This window comes from Lathamus discolor, chromosome 4 (assembly GCF_037157495.1).
Source record: "Lathamus discolor isolate bLatDis1 chromosome 4, bLatDis1.hap1, whole genome shotgun sequence".
In the NCBI taxonomy this organism is placed as follows: Eukaryota; Metazoa; Chordata; class Aves; order Psittaciformes; family Psittacidae; genus Lathamus; species Lathamus discolor.
This window is the reverse complement of record NC_088887.1, coordinates 1,482,152-1,500,802: the sequence shown is the minus strand read 5'-3', so window position 1 is coordinate 1,500,802 and position 18,651 is coordinate 1,482,152. Positions and strand designations below refer to the sequence as shown.

The window sequence follows — 18,651 nt, the reverse complement described above, 5'->3', positions numbered from 1 at the left end:
TGCTTCCACACCAACTCTTTAACACCACAATACACTTGGAGGCAGGGTGCCCTGGGTTCAGCAGCAGCAGTCATTTTTCTCCTTCTTAGTAGCTGGTGCAGCGCTGGGGTTTGGCTTTCAGCCTGGGAAGAGAGCTGATAACACAAATGTTTGGTCTGACCAAGGACTTTCTGAGCCTCATGCTCTGCAGGGATGGGGGGAGGCCGGGGGAAGCGGAGACGGGATGCCTGACCCAAGCTGGCCAAGGAGGTATTCCATACCACAGCACGTCATGCCCAGGGAGGTAACTGGGAGTTAGCCGGAAGGGTACGGGCTCTCTTCCGGAGGGTTGAACTCATTTGGCGGTGGTATCATATTCTCTTCCCTTGTTATTTCCCTCACCAATATTATCATTGGTGGTAGCAGCAGTGGTTTGTGTTATACCTTAGTTACTGGGCTGTTCTTATCTCAACCTGTGGGAGTTACATTCTCTTGATTCTCCTCCCCATCCCTCAGGGAGCCGGGGGGGGAGGAAGGAAAGAAAGAGGGACAAAGACATATGAACTATTCCTCATTTTGCCTGACTTTTGTCCTGATGGCATAACTACCCATACTCTTATGTTTCTTGATCCTTACCCTTGTGGTTATTAAAAAGAGCCACTGATGCTTCTAGAAAATAGTAACCTCAAAATGAGTTCTTGGGACTATCTGGTGAGATTTAACAGGGAAAGCATTTCTGCAAGAGAACTCTGCAGGCGGATCAAAAATGGTTATAAATAAGAATGTATTTTTTATTATTCTATTAAATTCCATGAGCACTTGGAGAAACGTGTACTGAGCCACATTACATTTCTCCGTAATGCAACTGATTTCATCCAGACTGAAAACAAAGGTCCCCAGACCAAGTGTTATCAAGATACTAGATCATCAACTTATGTGGTGCTCCGTGGGAGCTTTGCTCCTGAGCAGGACGGCAGCTGAGCGATTCTGCGTGCAGCTGAGAGAAATCATAGAACCATAGAATAGTCAGGGTTGGAAAGGACCTTAAGATCATCCAGTTCCAAACCCCCTGCCATGGGCAGGGACACCTCACACTAAACCATCCCACTCAAATTCAGGTGCTCTATTGGAGAGATGTGGTTTGGAGAGAGCCAAACCATACTGAGTAGCCATCTGAGCAGTAAATGCTGTGGGTCTTGCATGTCTTCCAGTTGCAATGGGCTTACATGAAACGCAGCCTGCCCAGTGGCATTGTGGCACTTTTGTTCAGGTTGAAAGTAGTTGTTTTTTCACCTGCTCATGCTTGGGACAAAATAACAGGACACAGCTGATCCTAACATCACATGGCATATTGCGCTCTGTCTAATTAATGGCCATGCAGAAGGGCAGCTTGGCTTTCCTATAAACAGAAGAGTTTTGAACTGCTCTAGTCAGTTAGTATGGGCAGACAATAATTCTGCAAAGATTGATATGCTTATTTTGGCTATGGTTTCTTCTGCAGAGTATTATCACCCGGGAGCACGTGTAGGTAAAATACTGATGCTGGCTTTCTGCCACTCAGGGATTCCCCTTCCTTTAATCACAAGGCAAGTGCCCATTCATGCAGCCCTTTAACAGCTGCACATCCTATAGGTCAGTTTTGTCACCAGTGAGCAGATGTGATAGAGAGTTACACTTGGTAAAAATAACTACCCCCTGCAGAAAACCCTAATGCTTCCCTTCAAGTTCCAGATGTAGATGAAAGGCACTTTAAAAATACGCCCATTAGTTACATACATGCTAGTTTTACAGGAAAAAAAGGCACAAGAATATTCCCGGCTATCATAGGACTGACATTCCAGCTTTACGACATTTCCAAGCAGGGAATAAGGGATTCAGCAAAACAGGAATTACAAAACTAAAACCTCTTGCAGCATGTTGAAAACTGAGATAGACACAAGTCTCTGTGAGCTTAATGAAGTATCAGAGTAAAAAGCGATTTAGCTTCCTAGAAACACTGCTTCTGTTTTCTATTTAAAGGAGGAAATCAAAGGCATGTCTTCAAATATTTCATTTGTGAAGCAGCCAAAAAAGGGCTCACTTTCAAGCCTGAATAGTGAATATGGAGATAAGGTAGCACTTTTGAGAGACTTTCATATGACCTCCTCCTTGGTTGAAGCACTCAAAATAGGGAAGTATCGGGTTGCCACACTTTCAGGGGGGAAAAGAAAAGCTAGGAAATCACTGCTTTGTGATGTGATTCAGGAACCCAGCACTAGACAAACCTTCAGTTTAACTGGAGGCTTAATGAAGGGACATGGTCAGAATGAATATCTGGCTTCCTTCTTTTTCTATATGTAGGCACATGAGCCATCCTGCTTCAGCAGTTAGATACTACCCAGCTGGGCTTTCTGAACTTGGATCGACAGCTCTTAGTAAATACATTACAAATGTTCCAGCCACACAGCTGTAACATAGCCTGAAGTAGGAAAAACTAGAATTGAACTTGTTCTTATTCTGTATTAGAGAGCCCAGCATTTAAACAGTTCCAGTTTCTAGCTCTCTGTTTACCATCACCCAGCTCTCAATTAACACCGCATTAAAATACACACATGCTGAGCCCTTATTTGTTGACCATCACTTTTTAGCACTTCTGCATACTAGCATTATTTCCTATGGTTTCATTGGAACTGCACACGCAGCCGTGGAAAGTCCTGCTTGAGAAACCATCAGAAAATGGAAATATTGACACAAGTGACTTTGCCGTTTGCCTCCTTGTTATTTGTGTCTGGGTTTCCAGTGAGATGCGGATAGTAAACCAGAGGTAGAGCAGAACGACAAAAGGGATCCTAGTCTGTCAGCCTACATGGCGATTTCCAGACAACTCGTTCCACATATTAACACCCACATTAGCTGAGACAGATTTTGTCCTCGGAGGAACAACAATCACACACACAAACCCACCCCAAAACAAGCAATGAAATAAAGTAAGGTCAGACTCTGGGCACACTGAAACTGAAGACTCTGAATGGGCTGCCGGCTCCCTCCAGCACAGCTGAATATATACACCACTGTGGCAATGAATGCTCGATGAAACTTGCAGAGAATGGTGTCAGAGGTGACTGCATTGAACAGATCTAATGACTTCATTTGCAGCAGTCAGTCCTAATCTGACAGCTGTCCTCTGCAGAGCAACAGGTAGCAAATCACCGCTTCCACACAGACCTGCAGCTACCGAAGGCTGGCTTTTCTGACAGCACACGCAGCTGGATTTCTCATCAGTGCTCTACAGTCTGGTCTCTTCACCACCATACAATAGTTTCTCTTTTAACCAGTTGCAATCACATGAAAACCAGGAGTCTTTTGTCTGAAGTCGGATGAGTATCTCTGGTCTAAAACCTGTGTGGTGCTAATCTCTGTGTGTCTTATATGGTTAATTTAATAATTCAGTTCTTAACTAAACCCACCTGCTTAAAGCTGAGTCTTCAGCCTGTTAGGACAGAGCTACCTTCTTGTGAGTCAGTCAGGCTCTGGTGCTTTGACTCCATGCCGAGGGCTCAGCCTTCAGTACCTGTAAAAATGAGCATTGATGCTATCAGTACTCTGCTACAGGTAACAGACTTCAAATGTCAAGAAATGTTAGGGTGCATTTCGATGCTTTGCACCCTGGATTTGGGTGCAATGGAACACCTTTTCACCCACCAGGAGAAGGAGATAATACTGTGATGGATCCAGACCCCAGGAGTATGTATTAATAGGATTTTACTATTTTCATTTTTAATTTCCTTTTAACAACTACTTTCTTTAGTTAACATCTGTACTGTTTTACTGAATTACCCTGACCTTCTGTCCTATCTTTCAAGATCAGCTGTCTCGTAACTACATAAGAAAGGGGGTTTTGTGCTTCTCCGATTAGTTCACTGCTTCTTTCCTCATAAGCCCCCTGGGTTTTGGGGTATCTGCCGTAAATAAATTCAGATATTCTTCACAAAGCTGGTTTTACTTCTTTTCCTGTGCGTTATTTAGTCATTTACATGTTACAGAAAATCACGATGCTTCTGATTTTGCAGAGGTGAAATCCATTTGTTCAACCAAAAGTCTTTCTCATTCCTAGATAGTTCCTTTGTTCTTCTTGTATTTATTCAATGTTACCCATTAAACTGCAGAAAAACGGTCAGTTTCTTGCAGTGCATTTCTGCAGGAAGCATACAAGCCTGCCACAAAGAAAACAGGACGCTTACTTGTCAGAGACCGATACTTAGAAAGTGCAGGCTATCCCTGTAAGCACAATCTGAGCTTTGTACATCGCTTTTCACCATTGCTTGTCACAGCTTTGTGCAGGTGTTAAAACAGTACCTTACTTCACAAGCGGACACGCTGAAAACCGATCAGTGTCACTCCTGAGGGAGCAAGTCCCTGCGCCGCATGAGCTCCACTATTCCTAAGGTTTTTGACTTGGATAACTGATTTCTTTTCCTCAATTAGAAGAAAAATACCTGACAGCCCCTGTGCTTCCAGTCAGAGGATGCAGTTCAAAGCGTTTTAAAACGAAGCATCCTTGGCAATTACACCTACTGAACATAAGTAGTGCTTTACAATGCTATTAATTACTATAATCACTGTGCCCTGAGTGAGCCTTGCACCAGGTGGGGACCATTTCAGCAGTACACATTGTGGTGAAGCACAGCTATGAGACATTCAGTTTGCGTGGTGCGTATTTTCTCCCAGATCCCCGAGCATAAATTTCATCAACATTAATATGAATTCCAAAGCCCATATCCAAGCGCAAAGGATCTCATGATGCTTTTATACTCGCAGGATCTAAACTATAATTTCAACCACTACCAAGCACCATTTAGCATTAGATTTGCTAATGTTATATTTTAGTTCTGGCAATTCTATACAAGATGCATTACAAGCTCAGTGAAGACTAAATTGTGGTACTGAATAAACACTTTAAATAATGAAGCAGAAATAAACAGTGAACATTAATTTAAGCATTTTACTTCAAAATTTCTCTTAAGTAACAAAACCAGGAGTAGTTCGCAAAACTCAAAGCTATCATAGCAGTAAAAATCGAGTATATGGCTCAGAGATACCTGCAGGAACAAACAGTAGCTGCACAATGTCCTCCCCATCATCTAAGCTGTGCCTAGGCTCAGGATTTGACCAATATAGTTCAAACTGTCCGCTCCTCTGTGGGGATCGCATGGACCATTTTGCCAGTAAAGGAACTAGCCCAGTATTAGCGGAATCAACACTGAAGACATATTTCAGAACACTGTTCTCATGGTAAACCCCTGTAAAACAGCAAGCAAATATACCTGGCAAGTCTTTGCATAGGTAAACTTCGGACTTCTATCAACATCTATCTTCCAGCTAGTCCCTCACTCCAAGCAAAAATGACTCTGTTGTGTTACTGCGGGAAGTTTCCACTGTCACCTACACTCACACAGGCCTCTTCAATCCTGGGGTCCCCACCAACAACCAGCTCCAGCCACTGTCTTGTGCAGCCTGATAGCAGCAAAACACTTAGGTGACAGCATCTGCTCCCCCAGCAATATGTATTCTATCAAAACGGTTGAGTCAACAGTTGCTGCAGGATTTATATTAGCTTTGCAAACCCAGTCTGTACTTTGCCATGCAAACAGGTGCATCTGCAAATATTTTTCATTAGAAATGTAATTAATATGCATAAACTTGTTTGCCAAGCAATTTGCAAATCAATCTAGAACCAAATTAAATCCAGAGGCCTCCTCCCTCTCCCCTTCCCTCCTCTTTCCTTGTCTGGGTTAAACAGGATTTAGAGATGTTTTCTGGGTGCATTTTGGAAATCATCTCCTTGACTCAAACTTGTCCTTGTTTCAAACGTCTGTCCATTACCACAGCAATCCTGAGCCGATAGAAAGTTTTATTCCTATAACTGGTTTCGCCTGCAGCTACAGCCTCCTGGTAATGTGGTGGGTAGGCTGTCACATAGAATGAAATCTACTGACAGGCAACAGAGACAAACCAAGGACAGCTCTTCCCAGAGCTTACACAGAGACAAGTCATTGTAAATCAGGTTCCTGTTGCTGACGATGAATTAACGAGAACCCCACCTTCAAAGATATTCTCTATTCACAAATACTTGTTAAATAATTTCGATTCACCAGCATGCCCTTGATCTTTGTTGTGCGTTTGGGCCCCCGAACCACATGGTACAGCTCCTGGTCCTTGGATGGAGGACTGATTCTTTGTAAAAGCAGACTGACAGAGAGCAAGTAAAGAATAACCCGAGCTGGCTCAAGCTTTTGTGATCCTATTGGCAAGACAGGGGTTTGCAACCCTGAGGATGAAGGCCAGAACCATGCTGCTCCATTCACAGGAAGGATACAAAAGGGGGAAGGGACAGAGCTGGGAGAGGAAAAGGGGAAGAACGTCCCTGAAAATACATAGTTCCTGGGATGGCCAAGGAAGAGGGTGAGTGAACAAGGACCAGCAACTACTACTCTGGGGAGAACCTCCTTCCTTAGCAGTAGCTGCCATCTCACAAAGCCTGATCTTGGCTTTCCAGTGCTCTGTGTTAGGTAAAGCAGGCAGTGTGGCTCTGATTCATTGCTGCCCCAAGCAGAAGCTCACGTTGCCCATACCTACTGCCACTTTCTGAAAAGAATGCTGTTCAGAGAGTACTCACACTTGAATAAGGAATAATTTATGCTAACTTCCCCCCTGCTTTTGCAGTTTAGACACTGCCAACAGTTGCCAGCAGTCATGAGTAATGGGAACCCACACCCCAATCCAAACCAAATGTGGTTTGGGGTTTGGTTTTTCTTAAAGACTTTACTAAGTGTTCTTTCCCACTATTATTATACTATCAGAATGACTCATCTCTTTTCCATGATCTGTTCAGACTTTGGCTGTTCTGGATACACATTTGAATAGGGTGCAAACTTATCTCCAGTAGAATTACCTCTGGACTAAGGACAAGACTTCACCGCTAACCAGCCCTTGCACCTTGGTTAACCAGTACAGACATGCTGTGACTCTGGGAGACAAAAGGTTGCACATTCCAGTTGCTGATACCCCACGTCCTTCAGTTTTCCCTGAATACATATATATATATATATATATATACATCCCACTACAAGAAACACAGCTTGGTAATCTTCAGTCTTCCTCCTACTACATCCCAAATGAGAGCAAAGGGAGGTTTAGAGAACACTCTTTTGCTGCTGTATCACAGCACTAATAGTCCCCTGTCCGTCCCGTCCTGTCCCCCTAGTTTAGTTCACTTGGATCATGACTCTCTAACTTTGGTTGTAAATTGGCAGTTTCTCCTCAGCAGAAAATGATGGTAGGTGGTCAATGAAAATGAAGATGGAAAATCCCAGACTGAACCATCATTATTAACCAATATGGGAGATGTTTGCACAAAGCGTCACAGTTCTGTATCCAAATGGATTTTTTTGTAGAGCATGAAATTGCACGAAAGTGGCTTTCAAAATTGTATGAAATTATTTTTTCAGCTGAAATGTCAAATCCATAGATTTTGATGATTTGGAGATAACTGCGTGGATCCTAATTTCTTTGTTTCTGTGAGAATCAGTACATTGTGCTTCTGGCATCCCATTCAAGGGAACTAATTTTAAATGGAGGATTGAAGCATGAATTCAATTGAAAAAAAACGTGCCTCGTGTAGGAGAAACAAACTGATTCCTTTTCTCCCTCTCACCATCAGTGACAATCAAATCGGTCAGCACTTTAAATGACAGCCCACCTCTGAACTCCTCAGGTAGTGAACAAACCGTATTACGTCTATATCAGTTCACCAATAGAGTGAAAAAAAATCATTATTTGATGCTCTGCCTTCTCCATTAATTAGTTAATGTTTGTAAAATGCTTTGAAAATGAATGGAGCTATATAAGCAACGCTATTACCATTTCACACTTCAGGGCAGATAAAGAGTAAGATAATGAAAGTCTGCAGTAAGAAGAAAATAGCTGAAATTGAAATGAGGTGTGTTCTACAGGGATGAGGAGGGTGATCGGGTGGCACAGGGAAGTTCAGATAGGATTAAATCATTACACTGTGATTCCAAGATTTGCTGAATGCCCAACATAGAAACAAATTGGTGATCTTAATCCATATCCTAAAGGACAAAGCTCACCTTCATATCAAATCATCTCCTTCTAATACAGTTTCTCTACAATAGAAAATAAAATAGCACTTCTGCAAAGTGTGCAGGGGATGGTACAGGAGCACTGAAATATCTTCTCCCCCTTCCTGACTCAGTGCTGCAATAGAGGTCTTCTCTTTCCAGGGCCATGTGAGTCGCCCTTTCTAACACCACCAACAATCAAATATCAGAATGCTTATTTCTCTCCCTTTCCAAACAGGTAGTGAATATGTATGCATAAACTGTATAAAGGATGAACATTACGAGACCCCAGGGTACTCTGTGGTGACAGAAAAAATGAGGTTTTCAGCATAGGAACTTCAGCTGTGAGACAGAGGGAAGGTGGGATGAAGCCAAGACCTGAGACAAGCATGGAGCATCGGAGAACCATGGCTTCCCCTCTTTCCTCTGCCTCTGGGAGAAAAAGACTCAACTGCAATACTACAGGACAGTCACAAAGGCTCTCCTAATTGAGGGGTCCTGACCAGCAACCAGCCATGGCTGCTCTCTCTTACTCAGTCTGTAAAAATGAGTAGACAAGCACTAAGAAACCATAAATATCACACCATAGAAGCATCGACAGTCACTTCGGGACATCCAGGACCCTCGTTTGGGCTTAGCTGTTCTGGAAGGGCTAGTTCTCCCTCTTCTTGGTTGTCAGTCACTGCTATCAGCCACATATTAGGCTAGATTTTTAACAGATCAAGACTCAAAACTTGTCAAGATCGCTCAGGTGAAGTTTAAGCTTAAGGATATAAAAGTAGTAATGAAACTTAAGAGAATAATCCAGGTTCTAGATGGCTAGCTATAGCCCCATTAAAATAAGGCATTCTCCAGATTTGCTGGTTTCAGAAGAGGAGAGAGTTCTCAGTACTTTTTTGTAGCTCTTGGTGAGCTTGCTCCAAGACAGAAGAGTTAAAGACAGGGTGTTAATACGGTATTTTAGGAAGCAGACGCGCTGCCAGTAGTTTGTTTATAGTTAGTGGTTTGTGGCTGAATCCAGCTTTACTATTTTCCTTCCAGGCCTCATGAGGCTGAGTTCATCACTTGGAAATTTACTTTTTAAGAGCCTTTAATCGCCATTTAATATCTAAAACTCTATTTATAAAAACTGCTGAGCTGCTGCTAACCACCACCGCTTTTTGATTAACACAATTCAGCCTGTAAGGATGGTAATTATGCATTTACCAAGAAGGAGATTGACAAGGAAATACCAAATCCAGAACTGCAACCCCTTCATTTTATTACCTCTTTTTCAGTTCTGCTTTTATGTCATTTTGCTTCTAGATGTTTGTTTCCTTCTGTAGTTACTTTAGTTCATTAGTGCTCTAACCCCTGTAGGCAGCGTATCTTGAACTCTCCATGTTTTCACATTTTCCTTTCTATAAAATCCACTACTGCTCCCTTCCTAAAACCAAAGTCTCGAGAGGGGAATAAATGCTAATGATGAAATCCCAAGGATAATGCTCTTATTGACTTTAATAGGTCTAACTCTGCCTTTACAGTCTGATCATGCAAAGTCCGGGAAGAGGTTTGGTGATCTCCTTCCTGAGATATTTTGCATTCTCTCTTCTGAGAAACTGCTGGTTCTTCTATTCTCAGCACACAGGCACGCTCTGCTGAGAGACTATTGCCCATTATTCATGAGTTTTGGAGACCTGAGTTTAAAAGCCACTTGAAAACTTCTTTCTTGAAGTTCATCTTTTCAAGGATTTACATCCTTCCGCTACTTTGCTCTGCATCCTGTGTTCCTCAATACATTCATTGGCAAAACAGGCAAGGGATTATAAGCAATAGTAGGCAAAGCTATTTTCCTGGAGTTTCTCAAGGAGACCATGAAATACAGCTCGTGCAAAAAAAATATACCTCAGCCTTTTATTGGGGAAAATGACATCAGCTTAGAGTGTTGAAGTTAATGGTAGAGAACCTGGGAGATCTGAGGGGTGTGCATTCCGTGTTTATACGCTCCCAGGTGCTCAGACGCAGCTCTGCCTCGGTCTGACCTGAAGATGAAAGAAGTATTTTCTAATCTTTCAAAACAAGCTCAGGAAGTGCCTGATCAGCCAAGCTGTGAACAGACTGAATCAATATGACTCTTAAATGATTATATTTAGATATGCAGTTTGTCTATGCTGTATGCACAGTACTTTTAAGAAACATATTACAGCACCAGTAGTCAGGAGATGTAGCAATTAGGCTCTGACCTATCTGCACTGCTAACAGATACACACTGTCCACCCTGTAGTTACCTAAAGCTTGTTTCAGTCTTAAAGCACAGATTCTTGGGCTAACCACCACTTCCACGGCTAGTGAAATGTTGGTGGTTTGATCTCATCTTCTGTCTGATTTCCAGGAGGTTGCTCTGGAAAAGCTTGCCAGTATTCTTGGCACAAAACAGAGGAAAGTTTGTGTTTAGGTACCATTCCCTTTGCACTGTCAAGGGCAGATGTCAGAAGAAACTGCCACCTTAAATGGCAGGAATGGAGGAAACTACATTCTTACAAAGAAACGCAATGATTATTAAGCTCATGGAAGAGACAGGCATGAATGGTAAGAGAAGAGAAAAAACACTTTCCAGAGGTAACCTAATATTTTTAAAAGAAGCCTCAGTCAATTTATTTTGCTCTTTCCCCAAAGATCTAACATACAGATGTCAGTCAAACCGGGACAGGAAACAGCAGGAACAGTTGCATAGGCCCTACATTATGGCAAAAAGAAACAGATTTTAGTGCAAAGATAGATGTGTCAAGAAACAGATTTGTATTCATTAGAAAGAAAGCGGGAGAAGTGCAGAAATGAAACCAAGGTTCCCTTTAAAAGCACTGGATGGTTTTATTTCTCTGCAATTTGTGTTCTGTATATCTGTGTTTCTGCAGGAACTCACTGTGAAATTACATGGCATGACCAACACGAAGTACTAGACAACAACATCGAGGTTGAAAGTCAAATGCTCAGCAGCCGGAAAAAGCCAGAATAAGGGTTACAAGGGCAGCCTCAGTTGGATTCCTTTATATGTATATGCTCATTTTGGAAAGGAGCTGCCATAAAACTTTAAAATGGCACTGAACAAATTTTCTCCCCAGTCTTATTCTTGGAAGTGGATCAATTGTTGTTGAAAATTTCAACTCAGTAACTCCAGCTTATCATGACAAGTGTTAATCCACAGGATTACATTTGAGCAAAGTTATAGGCAATTAGGGAAATAAAAGCTATTATTATAACAAAAGGAAGCACTAAGCAATCTCAGCTACGATCTTAGCTACTAGTCCTGCATATGATACAGGCCATTTCTTTAATGCATACTTTCTCACCGCTGTTGCAAGGATTAAGAGCACTTTATGTGAACCAAAGTGTAACCAGCTGTCACCAGCTCATGTTTTCTTCATTCCCTGCCTTCAGCAATAACTGAAGTTAAAGAGATGCACATTTTAAAGGAAAAAAATCAGAGAGTGGCTGAAAGAAGGCTCAGATGTAATCATTGCCATAGGCTGCTCTTGTTTCTGTTTTTTAAGAAATGGAAGACTATATGACTATTGTCAAATGACAGACTGTAGTACGATATGCTCAACTTACCTAGAGCATGATTACATAGGAACAGATACAAAAGAAAGGTAAGAGAAAGAGAACAGAAGTGACAGTCCTGGTTCACTATCCTGCCCCCCTACTCCTCCTTCCACCTCCCTAATTCACTTTGACTCTTATCTAGAGGGTAGGAGCCCTGCTCAGCCTTCACCCTTGCTTAAGTCTTGGCTTCCTTGAGGCAAAATACCTTTGCTTAACAAAAGCTCTTAACTGTTCACCAAAAAACCCTGATTCTAAGTTATTTATCCCTCTTTATAGCTTTGTCCTGTGGCTTCTCAGTTAAAGTCCAATCTTAGCTGCTGCCAGTGTTTGCCCTGTACCTTATTTTTAATGCTTTCTCCATGTCATACTTTTACACAGGCATTCCTATGCTAGCTTAGAGACATTTTCAAACTGTAAGGGGGGAACAAAGAGAAAGGACCCTGATGCTGTTTTTCACACCCTCAGGAATCATATCCTACCTTGTCACCCCTTTGCCTTATCTTTCTACTCTTCCTTTGTTAATTTTTGTCCTCCTACTCCAGTGTGAATTCCCTGTTGTGCCGGGAACACTAAGAACAGTCTTCAAGCATTTCACCTATGCCATAGCGTAAGCTCATGGATTAGGGAGGGAGACAGACAGAATGTCCTCCCCAAGGCACGTCCCTTCCTCACTGCTATGCAGGCATATATTGAATCATAACTACAGTCTCCTTTCTGCAGTACATAATGAGGCTGTGCATGAGAACATGAGGTGGCTCTTCACGCACCAGCCATCTGCCCTAAAAACTGGATCAAAATCAGCTAGAAACCCCTACAAAAGCACCAAGGATTCACCCAGCAAGTCTCTTCTGAAAATAAAGGCTCCAGAGACTGAACAAGCCTACCATTCCCACCCGTGAAACTCCAGGCTCTCCATAAGCAGGACTGTTCAACATCTGTAGCACCTTAACCAGTCAATGGTGATCACACAGGTATCGCTACAGAGGAATTAGTAAGTCTTCTTGCTGATGATGCACAAGAAAAAACAAGAGCTCCGTTCATTGTTTCTCTCCTCTTCCCTCTTGTTCTGTAGCACTCCTCTGATATTAAATATTTAACCATACGCATGGAAAGAACTGTCAGTGTTACCTAATGCCTCATTTCAGAATTCCTGATTTTTGTGCAATTTAGCTATAATTTTAATATAACTGCAGTATGTGTTAATGAAGGGAAGAACGTTGTGTTGAAATTACAGGTTAGATAGCTGAGCAGTAGTGTGCAATTCACATTGTGGCCTTAGTATCCATTATCTGATTATTTCCTTGCCAGCAAGCATACACACAAGAACAATTGGTATTTGAATAATCATAATAATGCAATCTGTTTAAAATGCAGTAACTTAATAATACCACCCACATAAAGCTTTAGACTGTAAGTGCACTACTTCTGGAAGATTCTGCGGAAGAAATTAAATTGTAATCAAGTAATTGTCTAATGATGTGTTACACAATATATTTTTGCCAGCAGTAAAGTGAGAAACAGAACTAAAACAGATAAAAAACCCCTTTCTCCAAAGCAATAAAACGTTTCAACTCTACAAGATCAGAATTATGACAGTGCCTAATTCATGTTTCAGACTCAAGTGTTTTATCTAAGAGTCATAACATACTTGTCTCCCTATTTGTACTTTTGTACATCAAACTTCATCTGAGCTTGTCTGAATGTGATATGAACATTAAATCAGCCTCAAAATACCTGTCTGAAAATGCCGGTAATACATTGGGCTACATAAGGATAAACTGACACACAAAGAAGTTGCCCAAATTCTTTAATTCCTGAAGAGCATCTATCGTCCAGATGTCATAAAAATCCCAGCACACTCACAGAGAGCCAGAGTTTCAGGAGAACTGAGATCTTTCTCGGTATTTTGAAACGTAGGAAAAGGCTAACATATCTTGCACAAGGTCATTCAGTTCAGACCCCAGTTTTAAGGATTTCTGTGCACCTAATGACACTTTTACTTCCCAGCTTTTACGTGCATTTGCGAATCCTCCCAGCTGTGTATTTGCATCTTTTCATCCCTGTGTGAATACAATTCTGTGTATTTGGCCCTCAGACTCAATTCTTTCAAACACTCATATGCATACCTAACGCAATGCATGAAGGCAATTTCACAGTGCATGTGACTGCGATGGCAGGACTGGAGTCTCGGTGAAAGCAGAGGATATGGGCCACATACCAGAAACCGGGCCACATACTGATACTGGAACCCTGCTCACATGTGCGTGGGTCTGAACAATACACACATGTGCATCCAGCTGTAAGGTAATGAACTTTATTACACATAAATGCATTTTACTGGTACTTTTGTAAAGTCCTGGATGAGACTTCTGACTGCTTCATTTGGCTTTATTTCTAGCGTAATTGCTCTTCTTGAATAGTCTATTCAAAAGCCTTTCTGAAATTCTTTAGATCAGCCACACAGTGCAGACTGTTCAGCTTGGTGGAATCTGTCCTGAGGTGCTGACACCTACTTGCTGGCCCATGCTATTAATGAGAGTCTCTTCCTCAGGCTGCCTACAGATCTGCGGCAAGTCATGTCTACCTGTAAATACCATAGTCAGTAATAGCTGTGTTTAGAAATAGTTACGTACGCTATCCTCAGGTAACTCCTCTACAGAATGTCTCGGCACATCATGTCCAATCTGAACATGGAGAAAATGGAAATAAAGCTGTAAAGTCAGGATAAACCAAAATAGTGAGAGAAAAACTCACCAAGTTTTGTCAGTGGTCTGCAATTAACTACTCTAATTTCTGTAAAGAAATCTAACCCTTGAACAAAACTTTTTGTCAAACCTTTATGAAGAGTATTTCAAGAGAGACCAACAGAGAATAAATCCTAAGTCCGTACAGAGTATTTCACCCATGAAGGGTGAGTATTATGTTTCTCTCATGAGTGTAAAAGCTCCATAAGTCATGACTACACAGGCATGAATGAATTATGAAGGTCTTTTGCTTTAGTAAAAGGAGTAGGAGCAGGATCAGCATTTGTAGGCAAGACATTCTATTCATTCTATCTATTTCTTAATCTGTTTTAATTTAAAATTGTTTAAAACTGCCAGGTTTACTAGCAAAGAAATGATCATAGAGAAAAATAGATCATATTCATTAGAAATACATAACATGGGTTTCTACAGGTGATCATAAATAACACTGATGTCTGCAAATGTTTCTCAATCCCATTTTTTCGAGGAATGGCAGGCATTCAACAGGACTATCTTCTTTCATTCACTGCTGCTTTTCTGCACCAAATGAGCCAAGACACCTCAGAAAATAAATGTGGGACTGTGTCATTTAAGACCATCAGAATTGGAGACTGCAGAAAACCAGAGATCTTGCTTTCAGAAAGTTTATTTCATCCCTAGTTCTTATCCTAAATCGGACAGAAAACACAAACGGCAATGCCTTTGAGAGAATAAAATGTTATGAACTGTGTCAACTGGAAGAAAGAGATTGTAAAGTTCCTTCACCTCTCCACTCTGCTTCCAGAGCCCCCTTGCTGTCCCTTTGCAGTTGAGGTGTGCACCAGCACACCTTGGTTTTTCCTGTATTTCATCGCTCTGCTACCTGGAGCAATGGATTCTGTGGAACTGCTTCTTTCCATTCTTCTAACTGAAAATCCTGAAGTTCATCTTTTCCCATAGAAAACTTTCTAGCAGGGAGGCATATTTTTCATCTCCAAACCCTCTGCCAGACAGAGAATGACTTTAGAGGAAAGATACATCAATGTTATAAGGCAAAGGGGGAAAGAAGAGAAGGGGAAGTGAAGACCATGCAGTTATAAGGCTAATAATGAAGTCCTTTAAAAGTTTTACAAGCAGTTTTGCCACATCTAGGCTTCAATGTTTCTTCAGACGGTATCGGATAAATTTCAGGGAGGCACCAGAGAAAACATTTTTGCTTCCAACATGCTCAAAATTTTCATACCAGCTCCGGCTGACATACCCCTGTCAGAGTAATTTTGAAGTAGTTGGGGTTTATATCAGCTTGAAATGCAGTCATGGCAACCCCTTTTCTACTCTTCCTACTCTCCAGATGACCTGAGCTCAGGCCAATTCACTACTTTTGATGGGTCCATCCTTTTCTTATAATGGGTGTTTCCAGGCACCCATTTAACCTTTCTCTCCCACTGAACAAATGGATGTATCCGTTTGACAGGAGGATGAAGTGTCACCACAGCCCCTGTAGTCAGTGGCAGTCACTATCCACTTCCAGCTAAGCATATGCTGTGTGAGGAGAAAGTATTGTTCTGTCTTTCCAAGCGGTCAGATAACGGACACTCGTTCCTGAAGCAGGATGACAAAAAAAGGTAATCCACTGATCTTTTGCAGAGGAGTTCCACAGGTCATGCTCTAGAAACACTGCGCTGCCAAGATGACACCAGAACATAGACATTAATTACCTTATTATTCGATTTTCTTCTTTCTCAGAGTCTTCCCATCCAACTTGATAGGATCCAACTCTACTTGATAGTTCACAGAGCCCAAAACCAGCATCAGGCTGGTTTATTAATTTTGAATAAGAGTGAATCCCTCTTTATATGACACAAGCCCGAACCAGAACTCACTTGAGGAGCTGCCATAGGTTGGCAGCTACCTCACACTGTTGGTTCTTGTTCATTTGTTTGGGTTTGGGTTTTAGTGGGGGTTTTGGGGTTGATTTTTTTGTCCAATTATCAAAACAACTGGTCTTTTTCTTGCCTGCTATCTCTTTATTCACGCTCAGTCAAAGGGCTCCAAAGCACGGGACGCTTCAGTGGATAATGAAAAAACACCTAAAAAACACCCACAAAAACCAGCTTCGGGAAGAAGTCCAATACAGAAAAGTAATGACAACACACACTTGTGTGAATATAAGCTTTTCAGCTGCCTGCCGATTTTGGGATCAATGAAGTGTTTTAAAGAGAAGAACGCATTTGAAGAGCCGTGTTTGATGCCTGTATCTTTTGTGCGGAATTGACTCTACTCTTTCACCTCCTCATACAGAGGCAGATCACTGAAAACCAATGATTATATAAAAGTCAAATGAGTCTCCTTCCTCCTTCTCAGAAGCAGTTCCAGATCACAGCGCTTTTGATTAAAAGGAGGTAAGGGGTTTTTTTTTGTTAATTGGTTTCTTGTTCTCCCAGAAGTTCAAGGAAGCAAAAAAAGAACCAGAGGAATTGTTTTCTAAAAGCTCAGAACTGTTTTGGTTCCACAAGCGTTATCAGTACCCACACCAGAAAACCCTCCTGAACCTAATCCTCCTGCCTGTCAGCCAGTTTTAAAGCATGCAAACATACTAATCCATGCAAAATATATTACCCAGGCAATCCAGATTGCAGGAGAGTGTTGTGTATACTGTTAGGAGCATAAGAATGGACAGAGTCTTTTAAGCTGCCTTTTAAGCTCAACCACACGCAACTAGCCCCCAGGAAAATGGGTCCAGTCCACAATTCATTTAGCACAAATCCTGAAACACAGGAAAGTATCAGATGACAAGCAAATGATATTATTACACTGGGTCTCAGAGTAAGAAAGGAGTATCCAGGTAGTCAAAGCAAAGATCAGAGACATAGAGGAGAGGCATCAATTAGAAACCGAAACCAGGGAATTAAAAGCTGATCCTGAAACCAAAGGGATATAGGTCGGATAAAAAGAACTCCCCAAGAAGAAAGGTTACTGACATAGATGGGTAGATACTATGCCAAAAACTCTAAGTTGCGAACACATAACTGTGAAACCCCCCTGAGACATTACTGCCATGCTCCATGTTATGGCACAAAGAACTGCTCTAAACAAAGGTACCATCTGCCCTAAGTGTGCTGGTTTATGCTGAAGGCTTACAGTTCAAAGCAGCTCTGATCTAACTAGTGCCATGCTCCTCATAGTGCCTGTTGGCTCTGGGAAGCTGGGGGGCACTGAAGCAGAGTGGATTGGGCAGATGCACCTCCTTTTTCCAAAGACAGCCTCTGTTTAAAGAATGAGAACAGAGCTGGTCTGGCAGCACGGCACCACATGGCTGCGTCCCCTGTGGGTTCCTGATGGCCAACAGGCTTCAGCTATTGATGATAACGTAGTAAATTCACCCCTGGTCAGATGGCATTTTCAGACTCTACAGTCTGTTTCAAGGACACAAACCATATGAGGAACGATGTTAACGGTAAGGAGGGTGGAAGCTTTGGGAAACTTCTGGTCCACTGTGATAATAAAACCTCCAGTCTTTGTTTCACTCTTTGTTTCCCTATATATTACAGCACATACAGATAAAAGGAAGTAAACTTTCCCTGCTCAATTTATCTTTCGATCATCTATCTAGATGTTCCTAAATTCTAAAATGGGCTGTAGGGACACAGTCCTGTGGCTACACCATAGCACCAGTGAGAGCTGCATAGTGATGTCCTACCAAAATATTTAGAGGCTGTACTTGTGTTGCTCTCCGTAACCTGATATGGCTTGCATACCTCTTCCTGGGAATGAAGGGAGTTTAGCACCTTTAAGGGTCCTCATACATACAACTGCAACAGAAATGCTAAATATTTGCAAAGGAAATCATACTCTTATGCTCACTATTAAACAAGAACCACTGTGTTACAAGTCCATCACAGAGACTCTGAAATCCCCAAGGATTATAAAATAATATCCGAGATTCCCAATGCTCCTGCTCTCTGCCAGTTCAGGCTGAAGAGCCAGATACCTGGCTGGAATGGCCATGAGGGCAGGGAGAGCTCCTGCCCTCTGATCCAGTTTGCTGCAGTTGACTGAGGGGTTTGGATTTGCTTGCTGTATTTCGAGAGTTCCCACTATGCTCTTTCCAAGATGCTACCAGACTGGAAAGTTTTACACTGAACACAGCTGCACACGCATTGTTAGCAGAAAATTCATTAATTAATATGATTTATGTAAATTTAGGAGCTGTTTAGAAGGCTTCGTTCTCAATGCAATATTCAATA

The 18,651-nt window shown here is 41.8% G+C and overlaps 1 long non-coding RNA gene across 11 annotated transcripts in view; it reads right to left on the bottom strand.

The window, feature by feature from the left end:
- The window catches only part of LOC136012886 (uncharacterized), a 332,231-nt gene that overhangs the window by 68,618 nt on the left and 244,962 nt on the right, over nucleotides 1–18,651 (bottom strand). For all 11 annotated transcript variants that reach the window (XR_010612039.1, XR_010612044.1, XR_010612037.1 and 8 more), the window contains one exon: nucleotides 3,426–3,529. This is a non-coding gene — a long non-coding RNA (uncharacterized LOC136012886). The remainder of the gene's footprint in view (nucleotides 1–3,425; nucleotides 3,530–18,651) is intronic.